The 23,646-nt window shown below is 42.6% G+C and overlaps 1 long non-coding RNA gene across 1 annotated transcript in view; it reads right to left on the bottom strand.

Moving 5' to 3' along the window:
* The window catches only part of LOC311599783, a 50,719-nt gene extending 27,299 nt beyond the window's left edge, over positions 1-23,420 (bottom strand). Inside the window, exon 1 of the long non-coding RNA XR_014780008.1 lies at positions 23,331-23,420. This is a non-coding gene — a long non-coding RNA (uncharacterized lncRNA). The remainder of the gene's footprint in view (positions 1-23,330) is intronic.
* Positions 23,421-23,646: the final 226 nt, after the last annotated feature.

The following is a 23,646-nucleotide window of genomic DNA, read 5'->3' as shown; positions in this document are numbered from 1 at the left end:
TTAATAAAGGTCAAAATCACACTCAGGAGACTGGGGTGCAGAATACATACATCAAGTCTGCAGGAGTTGCTCCTTTAACATCCTGTCCATCTGTCTTTTGCTCAGTTTCCCTGCTTTTCAGTTGTAAGACTTAGGTTCATATAAATGACTGTTTCTTTCCCTTAGGATGCTGCTCCTCAGCTGAAGAGAGATAAAGGAAAGGCTCAGGTCCTGAGAGCTGTATGCCCAGAGATACATGGATCCTCCAACTCAAGGAGATAATTGAGCATGCCAAGCCAGCCTGAGCAGCTAGGGCCAGGGCTTAGAAGTGAAGAACAATTCAAAGATGAAAAACCCTCCTTCCTCTAAGGGAGGCCATGCAGTGACTTGTCATGGAGTTTTCCTAGCAATGCTTGTCTACTAGAAAGCCTGTTTTGAGTTTTGGGTTATTTTGTGTTTTGTTTTGTTTTTTGTTTTTTGTTTTTTTTTTTTTCATTTCAAATTGTTAAGCATAAAAATACCATTTGGGTACTTTAAGAAATATTTTCAGGTCTCTGCTGCTATTCATCTCAACTTCTATTTCCTTAAAAATGTTAAGCATGATCATAAAATACATGTAAGTGAAGTCCATCATCTTGATCTTTCATCGCCCTGAGTCTATTGTTTGTTATTTCTTTGGTTACTCATTTGTCTTTTTTTGGGGGGGTTGAATGCTATCTTTTGCAGAAACATCATGCTTCTCAGATGACTTTTGACTAGAAAAAAAATGAACTAGTGGCCTACCTTCCAGAGGCCATAATATATACTTCCCTAAGTCCTGTGGCCATCGTGCGACTGACAGCCCGAGATCTCTGCTGACTTGTGCTTACCGATGATTCCTTGCTGAAATTATAGAGGACTCAGCAAAGAATTGTCTTCAGAGTAACAAATGATACCAAGTAAAGGCCCCACCCTGCTTCCTGCAATGAGGACGGTCACTTACCTTGGCAACTATTCAACCCAGGAAAAATCTCTCACATGTAAGACAATCGGGGGCTGAGCTGAACTCTATGGGCTTAGGAGGGAAGACAAACACACACCTAAGTTCTTAGTGGTCATACTTCAGGGGGCTCCAAAGTTAAGTGGCGAGCACAGTGCTGAGGAAGGAAAATGGCTTTCAGTCTTCAGCATGGCTCTGCCCTACAGAGTGCAAGAGTTGCATACTTAACTGCCTAAATCCACTGAAAGCTACAGCGGAGAGAAACTGTAACACCGAGCTGGATCCTGTATATTTCCAGACTGGTCCCAATCAGGAAAGTCAGCCTTAATGTATGAACTAGACAGTGGGGTTCAGCTTGGATCTTGAGGTATCAGAGAACCCTCTAAAACAGTTCACGTACCAGAGCAACTTTATGTAAATAAATCATCAGAGAATGGTACACTGTATCTGGAACTCAAGCATAAACATTATAGATGTATTCACTTCCACTTGTATATTAAAGCCACATGCCTGGTGTGATTTCAGCTTTGATGTCAAAGTGGCCTCTAAAATCCCTGTTTACCATCCAATACCCTGGTCTTAAGCTTGGAACTTGGAAATGAATTTAAAACAGAAATAAAATTACTAGTTGGAGTTTTATGAGGATTACATGAAGTGACTTTCAGGAGACAATCTTCATTGAAGAATAAAAACACAGAGAATTTGGAGAAGTTAAATGAAACGTTGCTGAAAATTAGATGGCATTTTAGATTCACGGAGGACAAAAAAACTGTTTCGTCCATCTTTATATTTTCCCCACACATTTACAAGGACACATATTCATGAATGTTTGCTCAAATAAAGGGGTCTCAGACTGTCACATAAACCTTATATCTGTATGCATTAGGTACAACCCAGGGGGTTGATCAGATCTCTCCATAAAGGCTCCACTAGCCTACAGCTAATCTGCTCATAATAGAAATTTTTCTTATGTTTTCCTGTCCTAGAATCACTTGGTATATGAGCTAAAGTGTAGTATGTCAGGCCAAATATGTCTAGAGTGAGGTGTAGGAATGTTAGCTTTATAAGTAATGCTAGATGATTCTGTGGCAGTATGAAGCCTCGGGTTAAAAGCTCTGACTTGTCCTATACAGTTTATAACAGTTTATATATTTATCACTCTTGAGAATAACATGTTAAGTCATGAGAATATTTCTTTTCTTGGTACTTTACATTTAAAGAATCTTAGAGTCTAACTTTTATACAAAATGTATATCATCCTTCATCCATAGCTGGCTCCCAGATCTCACATGACATGTAAGAGCACCTTGTGACCCAATTTCCATGAAAACCAAAGCTTTAAGAAGATCTAGAAAATGTCTATGGACTTGCACTTCAAGGCATGAGACAGACATTTGCATGTGTCTTCTTCCTCAGGGGATTCCATGTTGTCCCATTCTTTACACACTTCCTCTCCTAGGGTATTTCCGAAATTGCCTTAGCATCAGCTTGCCAGTTACTATCAAATTAATGCTCTGAACCTTGAGTAGAGGTCAAGGATGAGACTATCTGCAGCTTTACAAAGAGGCTCCACATGTCCCAGGATCAACATTCACCAAGACTGCCTTTTCAGGTCACAGTCCTACCCACCCAAACTGACCAGATGGAGCATGTGGATGAATTTTGGAGAAATAATTCACTTGAATTATTGTTCTAAAGGTGGTGGGACGTTGTTAATTGTCACTAATTTGAATTTTGAAATGGCTCCATTTATCTTATAAATGCCATATCCTGCACAACTACACATGACTGACAACCTACCCCTCCTCTCGGCCGTACCCTGAACAGTATGACCAGTACATCACTGAAAGAAATGGGTCTGATGTATTTATGGCCTCTAAGATTTTTTTTTAACTTTCTATCATTTCTATTTAGGTATCTCTTAGGAATGAAATTGTAGTGCATGATGGGATTTTAAAATCTTCCCTCATCAACTGTATCCTCTACATTTTAAACTGCTAGATCATTTCCCCCTTCCTTTTCAAATTCACTAGAAAGCACAGGTGTCCTGAGAACAGAGGCATAGCTATTGTGAATGAGTCTGTCAAACAATCTATCCTCAAGGCGGTAAGACTGTTGGGATCTGTGGCCAGTCAGAGAGGAAGACACAGGCAGGCTGTGGTTGGTACTGTAGAGTTGGTACCTCTAAAGACGTCAAGGGGGCAGGATTGGGCAGAGGGATGAGCTGGCCACTCAAAGACAGGATGTACCATGAGCAGCTGTTTGTTCTTGTTCTACTTGAGGCAAGGCTGTCTGTTCTCTCCCTTCCCCCACTGGTATAGTTTTAATTTTCTAATTTTAATTTATTATAATTTGTTCAGATTACATCCCTATTGTTATCCCCTTGCTTGTATTTTCCCATTCCCACTCTTCCCTCCCTCTTCCACCTTATTCCCCTTCCCTAGAACTCTGACAGAAAGGGACCTCCTCCCTCACCATCTGAGTACAGCCTATCAGGTCGCACCTGGATAGCCTGCTTCCTCTTCCTCTGTGTGCCCACCCAACTGTCTGTTCTTGCCCTAACATTTACCAGTCATTGGAAAGTGATGGCCAGAAAGACACCAAGTCCTTGGGCAAGAGCCATCAGCTGCCAACACATCTAGCAGCTGACAATGAGTGTCTCAAGCTGAGCAGAGAGTGGATCATGTCCATTGTAGAATCACAGTAAGAAAATGATTTGTGATGGTTGGAGCTCTAATTCCAGGGGTACAGTGCCTGCTTGGCATGTGTGAGGCCAGTACACTGCATACACACACACACACACACACACACACACACACACACACACACACACACAGACACACATACACAGACACACACACACACACACAGACACACACACACACACACACACACAAACACTCCACTCTATGAATGTTCACCTACAACTTCTGCCTCACAATTGTAATTATATGGCTTTTGCTTTTTTTGTCTTCTCATTTAAAAAATTATTCATTTATTTGGGTGAAAGTAAGGCACATACACAGTATAACATATTTATGGAAATCTGAGGACAACTTGCAGAACTCTGTTCTTTCCTTCTACCATGTAAGTCCTGGAATGAAACTCAGATGGGCAGTGGGTTTGGCGAGAAGCACCTTCTTGTTGACCCTGATTTGTCCTCTGAAGATTATTACTCCAGAATCTCCCAGCACTACAAACAGTCTTTGTGTTCTGATTTTAATGTAACCAGTGTGATGATTAAAAAACAGACTAAAGCAATGAGGGCCTGAGCATCCCTGAAACACTGCTTTGGACAACTTGGCATCATTCTTGCCCTGGTGTTTGTTTAATATGGCATATAAATTACACTTACATGGGTGACAATAAAAGACATGGTGGGTGGTGTGAGTTACTGAAGGACGACAGGGTCACTGAGAGCCGCTGGGGAAAGAGATGCTTAACAGGGGAGAAGATGGGGAGCCATAGCAGGCAGGATATCTAAAATCATCCCCAAAGATGGCTTATCCTGTTCTGCAGAACCTTTGACCCTGATGACATAGCACTTCCGTGATCTTGCTAACTAATAAAAGTACAGGTAGCCTTAAGATAAAGAGATTGTCCGGGCTTATCCACATGACTTCACAGGAACCATATCATCCTTTAAACAGAGAGTTTTTTCCAGCTGGTGGCTTAAGAGGAAGCCAGAGAGTTATAGCTTCAAATGGACCCGGCACACTGTTGTGGCTTTGATGATGGAGGAGAACATGAGAGAAATAATGGAGAAGCTTCTAGGAGCAAGGGGAGGATCCCAGCTTGTCTCCAACACAACAGGTTGAGGTTGATCAAAAGCCTGAATCTACTCAAAAGCAGACTCTTTACTTAAGAGTCTAGCTAAGAGCCTAAGCTAGCCAACCTTGATTTGGGCCCTCTGTGGCAGTGCATAAAAACCAGCCCAACCTACCTAGACTTTCATCTAGGAAGCGTGTGATAACTACAACAATAGAAAACTAGTATAATTATCACTAAAAACAAACACCCTCACAGATTCAGTAGCAGCATAACACTGGAAGGAACATCTTCCTGTAATCATCTGGCATAAGAAAAAGAAGCCGGGCGTGGTGGCACACGCCTTTAATCCCAGCACTCAGGAGGCAGAGGCAGGCGGATTGCTGTGAGTTCGAGGCCAGCCTGGACTACAAAGTGAGTCCAGGACAGCCAAGGCTACACAGAGAAACCCTGTCTCGAAAAACCAAAAAAGAAAAAAAAAAAGAAAAAAAAAGAAAAAGTAGATTAAGATTCAAAATGTATTTACATATTATGTGCTGTTTTGAGCTTCAGCAATATATGCACATGTGTCTGTTGGAAGCTAACAATGAACTTATGCAACAAATAGTATTATAATCCAAATCCCTGTGGGTTTCCAATAGGTGTTAAGAGAAATTGATTGATTATGGTTATATAAAGTGGGGACATGATTGCTGCAAGCTACGGTTGAGGGGAAGGTTTTATTGTAACTATGAAGGAAAGCATGGCCAGAGGCATCTGGAAGAGTCCAGAGCAGGGAGAGAAAGCAGTACACAGAACATGGCCCACAGAATGAACTGGGCATGATGGGGGCGGGGGTGGGGAGGAAAGGCACCGAGACGGGGGCAAGAGAGCACATGGCCCAAATGGCAGGGTTAGATAGGAATGAGAAGCTGGGGAAAGCAAGCCCATGAACTGGAGGAGTTTAGGGTCGGCGTAGGGTAAGAAGAGCTAAGAGAAGCCAGGATGCTAGTTGTCATTCTGTAATGACTACTTGTGATACTGAGAGAGCCCAGAGGCCCCATGCACGTTGGTATTCCAATGGGCACTACAGTTAACCATTTATCCTGAGTTTCTTCTCGACTTGAAAATGACGAGTTCCCCACCCTGATTTTGTAACCATGTCACCTACCAGGTTAATTAAGATAAATTAATTTTATGAATTAAAGCTAATTAAAATCGTCATGCTAACCCTCACCCTAAATCAATGCTATCTAGGCATCTTGAACCTTTTTAAAGACCCTTAAGTGATCATCCTATAACCAGAGTATTTTCAAAAGTGTGATCTATAAGTCTCTCCACTGCTGTCCCCCAGAACTGGCACAAGAACCATGGTATGTCCTCAGCCCCAACTGTCTACTTCTTTACTTATGCTGTGTAGCTATTTCCTTGGGATTGAAGTATTCCCTCCTGGAGAGCAGGGAGGATGCTCATGAAATTCACCAGAAAGTTTCAAATGCCATAAGGCCCCTCTTGAGGTTTCTTAAACGTAAGCTATGGTTGTATGGCAGGGAGGGGATTCTTCTGTGGAGCTGCCTGCATCTTTAGAGAGTCACCACCATGACAGTTGGGCTTTTCAAGAATACAGCTGCCCAAGTCTCCTACGTTCCTTAGAAATTCATTGCTTCACCACGCTTGACTTGAGTGGAACCATTTCTTTCCGTTGTTACCAATGCTCTGTCTCCGGTGAAAAATTTGTCTATGTCTCCCTGGTTTAAAAATGCGACAACTTTAAGAACAACCCCAGGCATGCTTGGGGAAGACTGATTTGATTCAGCAAGCTCACTGAAGAGGCCTACCTCTTCTAACTCAGGAGGCCATGCACCACAGTCCACCCAGGGCCAGCCTGGAAATTGAAACCGGTGGGAGAAACACAGAGCACAGTGGTGCTATTCCCTGGACACGGCAGAGAGGGAGTGCTGGAAGAAGCAGCCATTGTCAGTGGTCATGGAAGAAGACGTCTCTAGATGAAAAGTAAACATATGCTGAAAAGAGAGGACCAAAAGACAGGAGAGACCTGGGACTGAGCTTGATTATCAGAAGACTTGTTACAGGCCATTAGGAAGTTACTTGGTGTTTTGTTTCTTACAGCTAAAGGAAATTATAGCTATACAAAGGAATACATGCAAGTAAAAATGAAAGTTTATTGGTGGGGTGGGCTTCTTGAATTTTACCAATCACTAGGTTTTCCATAGGAAGTGTAAATACTGCTGTTTGTTTGTTGTACTGCTGTTATCAGCTCACCTAGTCCAGAAAACAAAGCTACTTCCCTCTCTACAGTGCCACAAACCAAACCAATGGCAAGGCATTGTCATGACACAGTTACTGTAGAAACGATGCTATTAGACCTACCAGAAAATCACAAGAGTCTTGAGAAAGCATGCCTACCAGCTCCTTGCTCAGGGGAGAGAAAACATTATAAAACGCATATTTGTAAATAAAGTGGAAATTATGAATACAGGGGGAGAGAAGTAGATAAAATACCAATTATACACTTTTCATACTACCTGAAAAGGATTAGCTGATCATAGGAGAAAAGCTCTTGGGGTTTCACATATTAACTCCACTTATCAGAAGACACTTTAGTAAATTAGACACTGTAATAACACAGCATCTCTGTCTAAGCATTTAGTATCTTTATTTTTATTGTACCCCTTAGTGTCATCTCTGGTAATTCATTTGGAAGTGGCCTCATGCACAGAACGTCATATGTGCCTTATGAGGAGCACCACCAAGCCTCCTCCACTCATTGCCCTACTCATAGACTGCAGCACTAGCTTTGGACACAGCAGGAGTAGATGATTAATATCAACTGTAGGATCTCAAATCATCCATGTGGTCATTTACACCCTGGGAACCTGTTGTGTGGGAACCTGGAATATTCTTCTATCTTGTTCTCTCAGATTGAACACAAACCAGGGGATAGGAAAGTGCATTTCCAAAGGTCACAGGGTTAAACAATGCTCCTTAAGCCCAACCCTAACACATGTTCTCAAAGGTCAGCTCATAGGTGCCTGATACAGTCTTTAAAAACTCCCTAAGTATTCCTGCTCTTTGGAGCTAAAACAAGACACACAGTATTTTATCCACAACAAATAACAGTCCGATGCTATTTTTAAGAAAGGGACTGTGGGTTCCTTTACAAAGTCAGAATCTACATCCTTCCAATGGATTGTGTAACACATAATTACAGCATAGTCATACTTAATTAAATATGCATTTGCCGTGGTGACACATCAAAGCAGAGAATGTCTGACCTTTTTGCTCTTTCCCCTCAACTTCTTCAGATCCCAGTTTGATATTCGATGGCAAGAATCAGCAGCTCATTAAATACATGAAGAAATGAAAGTCTGTTCTTCTCCAAGTCACTGCAGTAATGAATCTTAGGACAGTTTTATCAACTGGAAAACAACTACTAGAGAAATCAGCTGGTTGCAGTTTCCTGCAAACTCTCCAACCTAACAAGGGCTTATGTTTCGCCTGGGAGGAAAAGCATTCCCTTGCAATGAACATAAGTTTTCTTGTTTTGTTTTGTTTTACATTTTTTATTAATTTATTCTTGTTACATCTCAGTGGTTATCCCATCCCTTGTATCCTCCCATTCTCCCCTTATTCCCCTCCCCTATCTATGACTGTTCCTGAGGGGGATTGCCTCCCCCTGTATATGCTCATAGGGTATCAAGTCTCTTCTTGGTAACCTGCTATCCTTCCTCTGAGTGCCACCAGGTCTCCCCCTCCAGGGGACAGAACATAAGTTTTCTTAAATCTGGTTTGTCCTCTACCCAACACTAAAATCGGCACATTTTTCTTATATAAATCAGAATGTGGTTGTATTTGGAAGAATTTGTGGGACGTTAACAACGCAATGCTCCATTACACGACTTCTAGGGTACTTTATTCCTGTAAGCAGCGGCTGGGTCTTAGGTCTCTGATGGAGGGAACCAGCCCTGTGTCTCATGCCAGCCTCCATGTCTGTGGTCAGATTTTTAGAACCTTTGAGGACAGCCTATTCTCACCATGATGTCACAGCCTCTGTCCCCATTGTCCAAGTCCTCCTGTTTCTCTTCTGGCTCCATCTTTATGCTTCCAGGAGAACTTGCCTCTCTTTTCTGTCCTTTGTATTATGTTCATTTTACAGTTGTAACATGAACAAAGCTTTCCCCCCGCTCCCCCCCCAGAACAAATCTATCTTAATACAGAAATTACATTTCTCAGAAGGCAGGGAGAAAGTTTGATTTATTTTCCCATGTGTTACAGTATCCAGGACAGGGGATGGAACCCAAGATGAAGGCAGTAACAGCTGGATTTCTGAATCATGGCCTGAGCGCCAGTGTTCAGAGCAACCTTCTCCCTATGGGAAAGGGGCTTCTTCCCATCCAGCCCCAGGAGAACCAATGAGCCAGAATTGTGATGGGCAGTTAGACACACACCATGTCTTAATCTTGCACAACCAAATTGCCTGGTTGTGTCCCAGATGGACTTATAGATAGGGAATTAGGGTGTGGGTTTCTTATGATCCTGAGGTCTTAAAGGTCTCTTCAAGATGCCTAGTAGAGCCGTGAACCATAGGCTGGATTTGCAAATCTCTGGAATCTGGAGTTGTCCTCAAGACAGTGGGAGTAGCCAGGAGGTGTGAGGTTGGTACCATGCATGTCTGTCAGCCAGGATCCCCTCCTCTCTTTAGGGGAACATGAACATTTCACTGGCATTTGGAGTCAGCAGTATGATGGCTTGCTCCTGGTATTCAGACTGCTGGGTCCACCATGTTGGAATGGGGACCATGTATGCTCCTGTTGTACAGCTAATCTCCACCAGGGATGGGTGGAACAGTGGGCCAGAGGCTGGGAGCTGTCCTCGGGTAGCTAGAAGGAATCTAGAGTCCTGATGTTGGAACTATGCATTTCTGGAACTCAGGAGTTGTGTTTGAGTAGGAGGAAGGCACTAGGTGCCAGTCTAGGACCATGTGTGTCACTCGGACCACCATCATCCAAGGGGTGGGGTTAGGGGAGGTCTGGAACTGTGTGTCCCTAGCTCCCAGGATGCAAGGAATCGGTGACTGCCTGCAATCTGTCTTCACACAGAGATGCAGGGACTTCCTGGAGGAACATATTTTGTAGCATCCATGAACATTAGTAGAGTGTTCCTCTTTTTGGTCTGTCTAAGAGAGCCTCTTTCCTCTAGCTGCCCTGATGCCTAACTGAAGGCAGAGCTGCACCTTTGCCGTGAGAAAGCAAAGCAAAGCTGCATTATGTAACCTCAGCTCATCAAACAGTGCTGTGCAGAAAGAAGACAAGGACTTGAATTCAAGCGATCGCATTGGGAGTGGGGTTCCAGAATACTCTTCTGTATCCTATTTAATATATCATTTCCCCAGCCCTAAGATCCAGCTTATGGAGTTCTCATGCAATCCAGCGAGGAAGAAACCCTTGCTGACTATGGCGGCCAAGCTCCGAGAACTGCTGTAGAACGGTAGAAGACACAATGTCACCAAACAAAAGAAAACACATCTCCCACTCCTACCAAGAGAAGACAGGACGGGGAAAGAAGACAAGAAAAGGCTTCCACTAAGTCCCTGTCTATTTGCAGGCATTACCCAGCTTATCTTCAACCCACCTCTAGGTTGAAATGCAGAACCAGAGTCATAAAGACATTCCCTCCCTAAGTTTCCATTTGAAACTCGAGGAAGAATCACCTGGAAGACTGTTCCTGTACCAGCATGAAAAGAATCCATGTGAGGGGGTAGAGCAGGCAAGCAGGAGGCTGTGGTTTCTTCAGTGGCCTCAGTTTCCCCATAGGGTGTATGGTGATCCTACAGCCAGTAGGGTGTAGTGGAAGGTGTCCCCACTGGGGTTATTGTAATAGTTGTGGGGTACAAAGTAGTGATGGTTATAGGGCAAGTGGCCAGGCCTCTGCATGAAGTGTGAAGAACCTGCAATGGAACCTGATGGGCTAAATCACTGAAGAGGACAAGATAACAGAATCTCCACAGAGTGCTTTAGATGAGCCTATGTTGTCACTCATGAACACTAAATGAACAGTGTTCAGTGTTTTGATTATTCCTATTAAAACAAAAAAGAGATCTAGAAAGATATGAAGGCAGTTAAACTTAGAAACAGGACCAAGGAAACCTTATGCACATGTGTTATACACTCCACAACAGCCACAGAATGGAATCACAAGTGCCAGCCACACAGACCAGGCCGTCTACTCCACACAGGCCAGGTCCTCTACTCCCAAAGGCATCTTGCTCAAGAGCATCCCCCTAAACCAGCCAAGACAGTCTCTCTAAGCCTAGAGTCATGTAAACCACAATATTCTGCCCTTGTCATAAGAAGAATCAAGGGGTTGGATAGATGGCTCAGTGGCTAAGAGCACTTGCTGTTCTAATAGGGGACCCAGGTTCTGTTCCCAGCACCCACCCAGACAGAAGGTCACACCACCTGTAACTCCTGTTCCACAAAGCCTGAAATTCTCTTCTGGCACTGTGGGCACTGGGCACATTACACAGACATACATGCAGGCAAAACACTCATACACAATAAAATAAAAATAAACAACTTAACAAATTCAAAGGAGAGTCTGGAAAAAATCTAAGAAATTACAGAAAGGGGGCTGATGAGGTGGTCCAGCAAGGAAAAATGCTCATCACACAAGCCTCACAGTGGCACATCCTTTTAATCCCAGCACTCAGATGTCAGAGACAGAAGGATTTCTGTAACTTTGAGGCCAGATTGATTTACACAGTGAGTTCCAGAACAGCCAGAACTACATAGGGAGACCTGTCTCAAAAAACAATCAAACAAAATGCAAACAAACAAACAAAAACCCAAGCAACAATAAAAATAAAAACAAAAGAGAAGGAAAAAAAAAGAAACACGAAAGAACTCTTTTTTTTTTTTTTTTTTTTGGTACTGAGCATCAGCTAGATTATTAGTTTAAATTGACCTTCACACACACATATATATACACACACACAGACCTTCACACACACACACACACACACACACACACACACACTGATTACTCAATTAGAAGGATTTAATTTTTGCTTCCAAATAAGTCTACTTCTCCTAAAAAATGGGCTCCTCAGTCACTTCACCAGCTGCCGGGAGGACACTGGGCTGTGTGACCCTGTGTTCTGAGGACAGTGAGGCTGTGTTTCTTTTCCCTGACTGTCCTAGCCTGCAAGACCCTCTCCTTGAAGGATCTGATGTGTTCACTTGATCAGCATGAGCCTGAAAATCCTTGGGAAGCACATCCTCGTCTCAGTCTTCTACCATCTACAGCAAGTCTTCAAAGCGTATTCAAAAGACTCTTTAGTGAGTAGCATCGTCATAATTTTCTCAGCAAATGAACGGCACATAGAAAATGTTAATGGCACATAAACAGTTTCCTTCTACAGTCCTCTTCAGATCGCCATGCCTCCTTGATTTTTCCATAGTCTAAGAGACCCTGCGTAGCCTCCATTTTCAGCCGTGATACTGCTGCCTTGAGTGGTATGGTCTCTTGAGTCACCTGAGCTAATGCAGGCAATCCATTACCAAAGACCTCCTAAGTGTTGGTCCCCCAGCAAGCTAACTGGATTCAAGAAAGTAAATCTAGAGACATAAAACATTTGAGTTATGTCTATGATTTAATGAGGTTTAGGAGAGGACAACATGATTTTTTTTCTGGACACATTTTGGCCTAACAAGAAAAAACAGAATTAGGAACATTTTCTGTCAGGTGTACATAGAGAAAAGATGAAGAAAAGAATATTTTTTATGTAATATATATGTATATATATACATAAATGTGTGTGTGTCTGTGTGTCTGTGTGTGTCTGTGTGTGTCTGTGTTTTCAGGCTGAAGGAGGCATAGTGAGTTAATACTAGAGAATTGTGCAATGAAATACAGTTGTCCCTGTCTATCTGCGGGGGATTATTCTAGGACACCTAAGCATGAATAGGAAAATCTCCTGATGTTAGAGCCCCCGATACAAGAACCTGCATGTGAGCTTTACACTTCCCCATGCTATACTTTCTTTCATCATTCAGATTGCTTATTTTGCCTAACACAGCAGAAATATGTAAACAGGCAAGTAATTGCCATGAAGTGTTATTTAGGAGATGGTGACAAAAGGAAAGCGCTGTGATGTTCTATAGGGAGAGAATTATTTTCCTGAATATTTTCTATCTGAAGGTGGTTGGACTCAACAGAAGCAGAACAGCCCACGTAAGGGCTGATATACTAGGAAGATAACAGAAGAAAATGGGAGTCAACTTATGAACCAAAGCCTGTGGGGCGTACACATGGAAAAGGTAGTGGGGTGCTGTGAAGCTGGGGGCTCTGAGGCAGAAGTCAATGGCCTCAGTAACCATTCAAAAAAAAAAATCTGGAGCAAGCACAGCTAGCCGCCTGATAGGTTCTGCTTTCCTAGTGCTTTTAACTAAGAAAATTTACAATTTTTTTTCTCTAGGTCACAAATGTCAATAGTTTAGAAATTAATCTTCCCAGACCCCTTTCCACTGAGTGTGTAATGTGATACCACTGAGACTTGTGTGTGCATCCCAGAGGCAGGCTGTCCTTCCCACTGAGTGACGGAGCCTGAGAAGAGAAGGACAGCCCCCCCACCCCCACTCATCTCCCCCACCCCCACCCATCCCCCCCACCCTCTGCCCAGTACTCTCCTTCCTGCCTTGAGTGGTCCTGATGTGACTACCTTAAAACCATGAAAAAGTAAACCGCATGGCTAAAAAGACAAGCGAATGGTGAGGGAGTGTGAATCCCGATGGAAGCCTGAGCCATACCATCTCTTCTTATTTGACCCAGAGCACGTTTCTCACAAACAGAATACAGTCCACCTTGAAGCGAAAATGCACTGAAGAAACACCTTAGTAAGTCTTCCCCGTTGCTCTCAGCTTTCTGGCCAAGACAATCATGTTGCACTGGGTGATTTCAAGCTAACTTCCTTGGGGCAGCGGCCCTGTGCTATAATCCTGTAGAACTGTGAGATGAGCTTACTGTCCTACCCATGCCAGCAACCAGAGTTTCCCAGGCACTGGCTTCACTCTTCTTGAACCCTTAGGATTTGGCTGTGACCTTCTGGGAACCAAGTTAGCAGCTGGATGTGGGAGGAACTAATGTCTCCCGCAATACAGGTCACTATGCAGGCTCCTTAGCAAACGCTTTAATTCTAGTGCTGTGTATCAGGGCAAATTATAGAGACTTAATTACGGACCCCTGAGGAGGGGATGACAGCTGAGTAGTTCTGACTGCTGAGCCACACTGTTTAATAGTTTCAAACTACTTTACTTAAGTCCTGCATTTATCACCAGCAATGTGTTAAGTGTGGACACAAGACAGAAACGTGGTTTTATTTGTTGACATCAGTATGTAATGAAGAGAATATTCTTTCTAAAATTCAAACAAGTATAAAGGGGCAGGGCTTCTATTTCTTACATAAAAAGCACATTTATTTAAAGTATACAAACAATCCACATGTGAAAAACTGTCAGGAACTTACCAGGAACAGAAGCAAGTGGTCCCATTTTTAGTACCTGTTTTAGCACCAAATCAGCTATTATTTATGACATTAGAAGATCAGACTCTTTATCCAGCTTAGGTAAAGGGCATAAGTGAGCTGTCAGTCCTTAAGTAAATCATCCCCATCCATTTTAATGGCTGAAGTTTCAGAAAGAAACTGGACCCAGTGGGGCTATGCCCACAAGCAGAGATGACCATGTTCCACATGGCAGTTTGCTTCCAAGGAGACACACAGAGTTTTTATTGCCAGAATTGGCTCAATGCTTCATTACTGAGAAGGCGTGTTTGATCAGGCAAGACCTTCAATGTGAGCCACTCTGTGGTCAGAGGAATGCTGATGGCTGGCTGACAGCTTGTCACAGACATTGGATTTCCCCCACCCCCCTCACCCCCACCCTAAGTTTTCCTTCTTTGGCGGCTATGACAGCCCAGCCTGCCAAGAGGCACCGTTTTCAAGATCTTGAAAGGAGCCTGACTCCAGCAAGCTTTCATCTCTATATTATATCTCCATTCCAGGTCTCTCTAAAATTTACAGTCACACTAATATAGCCTTAATTTGCATGCATTTGTTATGTCACTATCCACGACTCCTTTTTCTATTTTATGAATCTGTGTCTGATCTCCCCAGGAGATCAAAGCGTCTGAAGAATCCACGTCTCTCCGACACAGAGAAGTTCCCCAGAGACTGTCTGTGCCTTTGATTTTGTTCACAGCCCTTCGGGAGACTTTCTCCACCCACACTCCTGAACAGATACCCCCGGAATCCTAAGGTATTAAGTGAGGAAGAGGAGGAAAGGTGTGACAAGTGCAGCTCAAGACAAGTCACACTCACTACCTGTCACCAAGAGGAAAGGGAGCAAACTGGGAAAGCAGCTCCTCGTGGGTCTTGTCCCTTACACAATATCACACAAAGCTGCTCACCAATGACAATGACTTCTGCTTTTTAGTACATTTATCTTTCATGCAAAGACTAAGGATTCTTACAATACTATGGGACAACAAAACAATAACCTCAGCTAACAACAGTAAATTAGAGATGAGGAAAGACGGCTTCACATATGCAGGGCATTGGCTTCTGCCTCTCTGTCCTCCCTGTACAACTAGGCCCTCACCTTTGCCAGAAATCTGTGGTTATTCTGAGTTCTTAAAGACAAGTTATCCCCCACGGCAATAATCCCAGTAGGACTAAGTGATGAGTCTGTGCAGTGTGGTGGATGACGTCTTCCCTGGTGGAGTTGATGGGCAAAGGATAGTGGGCTGGGAACAGGAAGGAAAATGGACATTGTTGCTTCTCAGCACAGGCACAAGTGGTAGATACTGTAGTCATGTGCAAGGACTCTTCTCTTGGCTGGCTGTGATGTAGAAACTAAGGTTCATAAGTCAACACTGGAATGTGGAAAACCAAAGCAGGAGACTTTGAGCCATCGTGAGCAAAGCAGGTTTGATCTGAAAATAGAAAGCGAACTGGAATGGAAACTCAAGACTCAAGTAGTAAGTATTTGAGTCCTAAAATCTTCTCATGGTTAAGTTCTATTGAGGACAAGAAGTGGGCCAATGGGAATATCAGCGTATGAACAGCCTGGCTGGGGATGAGTGACCAAGAAGTTGAGAGTTAGTGTCCTTTCTCATATACTGTGAAGGTAGAGCATGTGGTCCAGAGGTCAAAGACAGGCAGCTAAATGCAGTGTTGAATAAGTGAGTCAGGAAGCACAGAGACAAAGGAGACTCCATCACTGGATCATCATCTGTTGTCTCATCCCAACCCAGAACATGAGGTGCTTTTTCTGTGCTGCTCCACCACCTCCTTTGAGAGCTTGCAGCACAGCAGCACAGATATGATAAATCTTCATTGAAAATGGGATTAATTAAACTGCCTAGGGTTCCATCTCACTTTAATTATTGGGACAGATGAGGAGTCAGCCAGGCTTTGAAAAATCTATTCTGTTTTTTTTTTTTTAAGTAATTAGAAGCCATATATCCAGGTAAAAGGATTCTTGTGTCTTTCCCATAATTCTCTTCACCGCATCCATTATCAATATCCGCTTTCCTTGATGGGCAAAGGGTCTGCTTTGCTAATATCAACAGCAGCTATCCAAATGAGTCTCCTCGCTGCCCTCCTCTACTGAATAACATAGTTGGTTACTGCTCTGCTGTCCACACAGGGGCTTTCTCAGCCCCTCCAAGAGGTCATAACCTGGGAGAAGCTTTCTCTCAATACAGATAAAGTTTAGTAAGATAAAGGGGAAACCGATGGAGACTTTTTTTAAAAATTAATTTATTTTTGTTACATCTCAATGGTTATCCCATCCCTTGTCTCCTCCCATTCTTCCCTCCCTCCCATTTACAACTCTCATTTGTTGCTGTGCCATGAACCTGCCTTGCTGGTCTAATGCCTCGGTGAGATGTGCTGGTCTATTCCACACAGCTTCAGAACGGCACAGAAGGGCTTTCTACAAGAACACTACCCTTTTCCAGGGCAGATGTGGCCTTGCAATATTTTCTAGATATTTATGACTCTTTCCTGCACTTGGTCTGGTTTCTTTTCTTCATTACATCTGAGAATCTTAGCTTCTCCCCCAAAGTTAAGCAATGATCACTAGATGTCCCTTTAGAGAGCTTTACCCAAAATAATAAAAAAAATAAGCAATGTGAAGGATCTGGAGCACACGTAGTGCTGGTTTCTTGAAGTCTCTTGGGTCACATGGAATTCTTTAAAGGTGTAGAAATATTTTTTACACTATCACAACCCAGATCTTATTCGGTCACTAGCATCCACTAGATTATGAAGCATCTGAGCAGGGCTTCTCTCCACAAGTCCCTGACTGCATCCTGAGCCTGATGTGTGGCTCGCTTACAGCCCACAGTGGATGCTCATTAGGCGAATAAAAACGCTCATCAGTCAATATGCCACAAGAAATTGGGACACAAGAATTTTTTTTTTTGTCAAGAAAAAAAAGAAAAAGAAACGGGCCAACGAGCAAATGTGTAAGGCTGACAGAATCAGCGAGTCCTCTGGATTCATCTGGAAATCTGTAACCCTGTTCCATGCCCGTGTGGAGAATGTTATGACGTAAGATTGAGTTGTATGCAGCTAAAAGCTTTGTACATCATATGTGCATATGTGCCTGTGCATGTGATGTCTTCTTGTATTTTCCACATAGGATCCATAGATCCTATTAATATGAAGAGATGTAAGAGTAAAACAAAGTCAGCTGGTGGGGAGGCTGGGAGAGGCGGGGGAGGGGGAGTTCTCCTCCAATGACTGCTTTTGGTTTGTGAGGCTGCCGTCTCCTCTAGCCACCTTGCATGGCAAAAAGAGCTCAGAACAATGAATGAACGGGAAATTCAGAAATGCCAGTACCCTGTGGAGAAAAGATACACGTAGATGCCGCTTTGTCAGTTTGTAATGAGGATCTGTTTCTTTGGGGCTTCCGCTTGGTAACATCCCACTATTCTTTAAAATTGTGGCTGAAGCCTTGCCCCTAATTATACGGTCCTAGCTACTGAAGCTGCTCTTTCTGCCTGAACACCCACTCAGAATATCACTGTAATTACACATCTGCCACTCCGGGTGCTGCAAAGATAGGAACATGGCATAATTGGAGAATGTTACAAAAGTCTTTTTTGCTAAGAGGAAAGTGGGCTAAAATCTGCTGCCATTTCCATATAGCTCTGCATTTTAAAATGATCTGTATTTTAAAAGCAATACCTTGGATTTGTAACGTTCCTAATTCTTGCCGTTTACACTTCCCCCACCTGTGTATGATGTAGGACTGATGGGTGCCATTATACACAGTCCTCCGATGTTAAGAGATGGGTTGTCCTGCTCTGTGTAATCGTCTACGCTATGATCTGTGGGAATCCTCCTCTCATGCTGCCCTGGCCTCTTACCTTTGGAAAGAAGGCTGGAAAATCATCTTAGCCTCACCTGTCCCGTAGAGCTTCAGCCCCGCCTGTCCTCTTTCGCATTGTCAATCAAGATCCCTAAGTTCCTTGAAATGCTGAGGCAAGCACTGCACCCATCATCTTCACTCTGAACTTGTCTGGCATCCTTCCATCTGGTAGGTACCCTGCTACTTGGTCACCAAGACCAGAGTCCTGGCCTTCAGCCTCCCATCCCATGCTTCTCTTTAGTACATTTTCTATGTGGTCCATTTTTCTCTTACTGATACTGCACAGAGCATCCTCTTACAAGTGCTTCCAATCGCTGTTGAGACAATGTCCTGGTTGATCTTCCTGCTTCTAGCCCAGGCTCAGCCACTACATTCTGCCAAAGGCAGCTTTTGCAACCATACTCTGAAATTATTACTGTGCTAATTAAATGTTTTAAACACCCTCCCATACATATTTTTAGATAGCATTATATATGGTCTGGGACTCCCCTCTTTTGGAGCACTCATTTCCCTACACTTTATACTCCTTTTTATAATTCATAGGGGGCACATATATACTTTGATTCCTATCTAACATGGCAAGATAAAAGCCCTGTAATTTATTTAATATTCTTAAAATGACAAAATTATAGAAATGGATAACAGGTTAGCTTTCTATATAATTCTCCCAGGGAGAAGGGGGATGGGAGGTAGGAGGAAAGGTGGCAGCTGTGAGATATATATATATCCCCATGGCTAAGGATGTGGCTTGAACTGTGATAGCATTGGTATGAATTACTTTACTGTGACAACATGTGATGAATTGGGGTAAGACAAGATCATGGTAGAAGCTGGTGAGGGGGAAGAGTGCATGCAATCCCTCTCCTGCTATCATAGTTTTTAGGGCTGTACTTTAGTCTGTAATCATCTCAAGATGAAGTATTTAATAAAAAAAAATACCTGACAAAATTATTATGCTAAACAAGTACTGGTTTGACCAAATATGTCCATGATAATTTGTAGACTAAGCCTCCATGCCTTGGTCTGTTCTTTTTGATAAAAACAACATATGAGAGAGTACTTTAGGAATACAGATTTTTTTTCACAATGTTGGAGTTGGAAATCCAAGATTGAGACATCAACAGATTTAGTCCCCATTTCTGTTTCCAAGACAACATCCTGCTGTTGCTTGCATTAGAGGTATACATGCAATGTCTCCATGTGGCACAGGGAAAGAGGGTCTGCCTAGGTCCCTAGAGTACTTTGATAATTGCAGTGTAGGGGCTCCATCCATTTTCTTCTTTTATGGTATTTTGTTCTTTAAGATTTTCATACACGCAAGTAATTTATTCTGTCCCATCCTTCCCTCCTTTGTCTGTTTCTCCCACTCTCCACCTTTCTCCCAAGTCCCCATGTCTTTGGGCTGTTTTTGTTTTTCCTTCATGACCCATTGGGTTAACCAGGGGCCACTCATGTGGGCATAGGTATAATCCTATCTACAGGAACACCAGTGACCTACCAGTGGCGATATCCCTGAACACAATAACTTCCTCTCTTCTAACATTCCCCAACTGCTTTAGATCCTCTGAGCAGAGCAAGGAACCATGAGCTCCTCACCAGCCATACTGAATGTTTAGTGGCTCAAGTCTTGTGTAGGCAACCACAGCTATTGCAGCTTCATCAGTGCTACGGTCATGTCACATGATTAGACATCATCTTACAGCCCTCCTCCCTACCCTCAGCTCTCTCATTCTTTCTCCTTGTCTCTACAAGGGATGATTAATATAGCAGCTCACGCCTGATCAAAGTATTGAGAAAGGTGACTGGTGAGCACTCAGCTTTAAGCAGAACGGACATCTGGATGAGGCCCAAGGAACATAACAGAAGGGAGGGTGGAAAAAATTTAAGAGCCAGAGGATGAGGAAGAATGTCACAAAATGGTTACATCCAAATACGGCACTACTCTTGCATCCATGAAAACCTGAAGATATAGTGACTGCTAATGGATGCTGGAAGTGGAGAAGTGGGGAAAGCCGATTTCTCTAATGATGTCGCCACTGGGGGTCTAGGTAGGAAGAAGAAAGGGCTTAGAGGGGAGGGGGGGATGCCAGTATTGTGCATAGATATAAAACTGTCAAAAATGTAAAAGTTAAGATAGTATTATGATCCCTTTCCTCCCAAAACAACATCACAAAATATTGAGAGATTTCCTTCCACAGGGACATCTTTCCCTTCCTTATTCAGCCCTTGCAGCAAAGCAAGGTGTAATTCTACCAAAGTCTAACTTGGAGAACCAATGAGTTTGCTGGTCTCACTTATAGAACATGCTTGAGAAGTTACTTCCAGGGTCAGGGGTGATCTCAGAGCAGCCGCGCCACTGGGAAGTCTGGCCCCAGCAGGGATGATGACGTGGTCACCGCTGTATAGATGGAACCCCTTCATTTAACATCCCATGATCTACACACTCTAGTCCCCCTGGAGGATAGCCTGTTACTGCACAGGCTGTAGTGTTAGAACTGTTTCCCGATAAAATGTGCTGTTGGGTTGCTGACAAGTTTTATTTTTATTTTTAAAAGTCATTAAAAGAATTTTGGCCTGGGATTAAGACAGAATTTCTAATAATGTCTGAAATATCCCCAAACATACTTCTGTCATTTTGTACTATGTATTAATGCAAAGTGCCTTTCTCAACATTGATTATTATAAAATCAAAATATCAATCATCTCTCAAATGCCAAACAAGTTCTATACCCTGTAGTATCAACTATTCAGTGACAATTTAATTCTTTATAGAGGAACAAGCAAGCAATCCCTCTTGTTAGTGTGTGAATTTGATTACATCTTTGGTAAGTGCTAAATTATACATTTTATGAAAGAATTGTTTTAAAACCTATTTCTTTAAGAATTATTATTAGATAAAATGGAAGAAGCCTTCCTTCATCTAAAAAAAAAGAATTATTATTAGGAAACACTTGATTTGTATACCTATGCCTATGAATAGACAAACTGGAGAACAGAAATTTAAAAAAAATGGATTCATAAGTGATTCTCAAATATCAAAGCAACCTTAAAAACGAATAAAGCAGGGACAAGCCACCTGTTTTCAAACTATACAGCAAAACTATTGCAGTCAAAGCCGTGTGGTATTAGCAGAAACTGACACATTAGCACAGTGGACTAGAGAGCCAGAGATAAATCTACACACCTGGTCAGCTAATATTGAAAAAGGCAGCAAGAATTAGCAGTGGAGTCAGAACAGTCTTTTGGGTAAACAATGCTGGAAAACGAATATCTGTGTGTGACAGAAAGAATCCGGATGCTTATTTTACACCACATGCAGAGATTATCTTGAAATAAGTTAAAACCTTTAATGTAAAATTTAAATTATAAAGCCAGAGAGGAACTCTTCACATGGATTAGCAGTGATATTTGGACAGCACCCTAAAAGTGCAGCATTAGAGGCAAAGGTGAGTGGGGGTGGGGAGGAGGGCAGTGCATGAGCAAAGCAAAACACCCTGAACAGCAAAGAGGGTACAAAGCCAACACAGGAAATGGAAGAGAACCTTTGCCAACTAGTATCTGATAGCTGGGTAAAATCCAAAATCACAAGGACACAGAATTCAGTAGTAAAGCTAACAAAAAGCCAAAAGGTAGTTACGAAAGGACTTAAATTGACACTTTTTTCAAAGATGCCATAAGAATAGCCAACAATGAAAAGCATTCATTTTCATTAAATTCACAGAGAAAGAGATATTTTTAAAAAATGGCATATCACCTTATGCCTATAAGGAATGACTACCTAAGATCAAGAAACAAATGCTGGCAAACATGTAGAGAAGACAGAACCATTGGTGGGATTGAAAATTAGCACAGACATCACAAAAAAATAAATAGCATGAGGTCCCTTCCTCCCTTAAAATAACTAAAAGTCAAACTACTACATGATCCAAAACTCTTACTCTACATGTACATGCAAATGGATGAAATGGGTTAATCAGAGACACCTGTGCCCCTAGGGTCGCTTGCAGCTGTATTCACCTTAGGTAAATGTGAAATGATGCAAACATCCACCAATGGTTGAAGAAGTCAAGACACTCACCACCGGCAGGAATGTTATTCTACCCTAGAAGGCTGGCAGTAAGCCCCATTCACAAGGGACAGATTGAGCCAGAGGATGTTACTGAACTGAAATCAGCCAAACAGAAACCAACAGCGTCATCTCCCTAGCCCACTTGGTAAAGCCAAGGATCCTGCCCATCCTCACAGCCAGGCGGCATGGAGGCACCTCTCACCAAGTCTACCTGCCTCCAAAGTCCGTTCTCCATAGATTTATAGAAACCCCTGCCACTCTACAAGAAGGAATCCAGGAAAAGATACAACAGAAATCTTAAGTAAAGGCAGTCTGTTTGCTTCATACAGAAAGACTTAATTTGGAATATGCTGTTAAGTCATTTTTTTTTTCAGGGTCGTCGCTATACTCTCCCAGCTCAAAAGACACAAAGTGCATTGCTGAGAATCTATGACTGCCCTCCACTGCCTGTGGCCTTCCCAATGTTTCCATATTCTTCTGAAAATATTTTATGCACATTCAAGGCTAAACATATATGTGGCCTCTACCATTTTCTTACATGGCTGGCAGCATAGAATACTGTTTGCAACTACTTTCTTACCTGGGGGTGAATTTTAAAATTCATCATAAATTTTAAATTTTTATCAGTCTCATCACATGATGATATCTTTGTTTACATGTGTACCACCTGCTAGTGAAATGTAGTGATTTATGTCACAAGTACTCTGTTAATAATGGATTTACTTGTTTTGTAATCCTCTTTCACTTCAGTAAGATATTGTAATGGATAACCTTATCTACACATCTGTTGACTAGTGTTAGTACAACTTTACAAAAACATTTTATTGGGAAATATGATGACCTAACCCTTAAAAATTGTTAATAATTGGCCTTTTGAAGTAGAGTGTTATAAAAGAGAATCTCAGAGCCAATCCCATCTATGATCTTAATTGATTTTGCTTGTTGTTTTAACTTGGTCATAAGCCTGTTGAGTGTGGACATAAGCCAAGATAGTTACACTCCAGAACAGCCCTGACTAGAGAGAGATGAGGTCACAGCGTGTTCAAGGGGGACACAATAAAGCCCCAAATGCATAAAACAGAAGCAATATATCACTTACAAAATCCAGAGTGGTCCGAGTATGAAGAGGATGCTGGAGGGAAGTTGGGAGGCTGTACGGAGCACAACAGGAAGCAGAGGGGAGCAAGAGAGAACCAAGCCATTGGAGGCGGACCTTTATTAGGTCTGCCAAATTACCACCAGGCTTGTGCATGGGCTGGTTTGCAAAAGTCACGTGAGGAGGAGGAGGAACTTCTAGCTCTCTGGAGGGTTGGTCGTTAGATTTCTTCATGGCCAGAAGCTATGGGAAGCACTGCATTTAAGATTACAAGATGAGTAACAGGTGGGGTTTATTGCGAACCCCACAGAGGGGAAGG

The sequence above is a fragment of the Acomys minous genome (assembly GCF_964271855.1).
Source record: "Acomys minous genome assembly, chromosome: 6".
NCBI classification, from domain to species: Eukaryota; Metazoa; Chordata; class Mammalia; order Rodentia; family Muridae; genus Acomys; species Acomys minous.
This window is presented reverse-complemented; position numbering and strand designations above follow the sequence as displayed.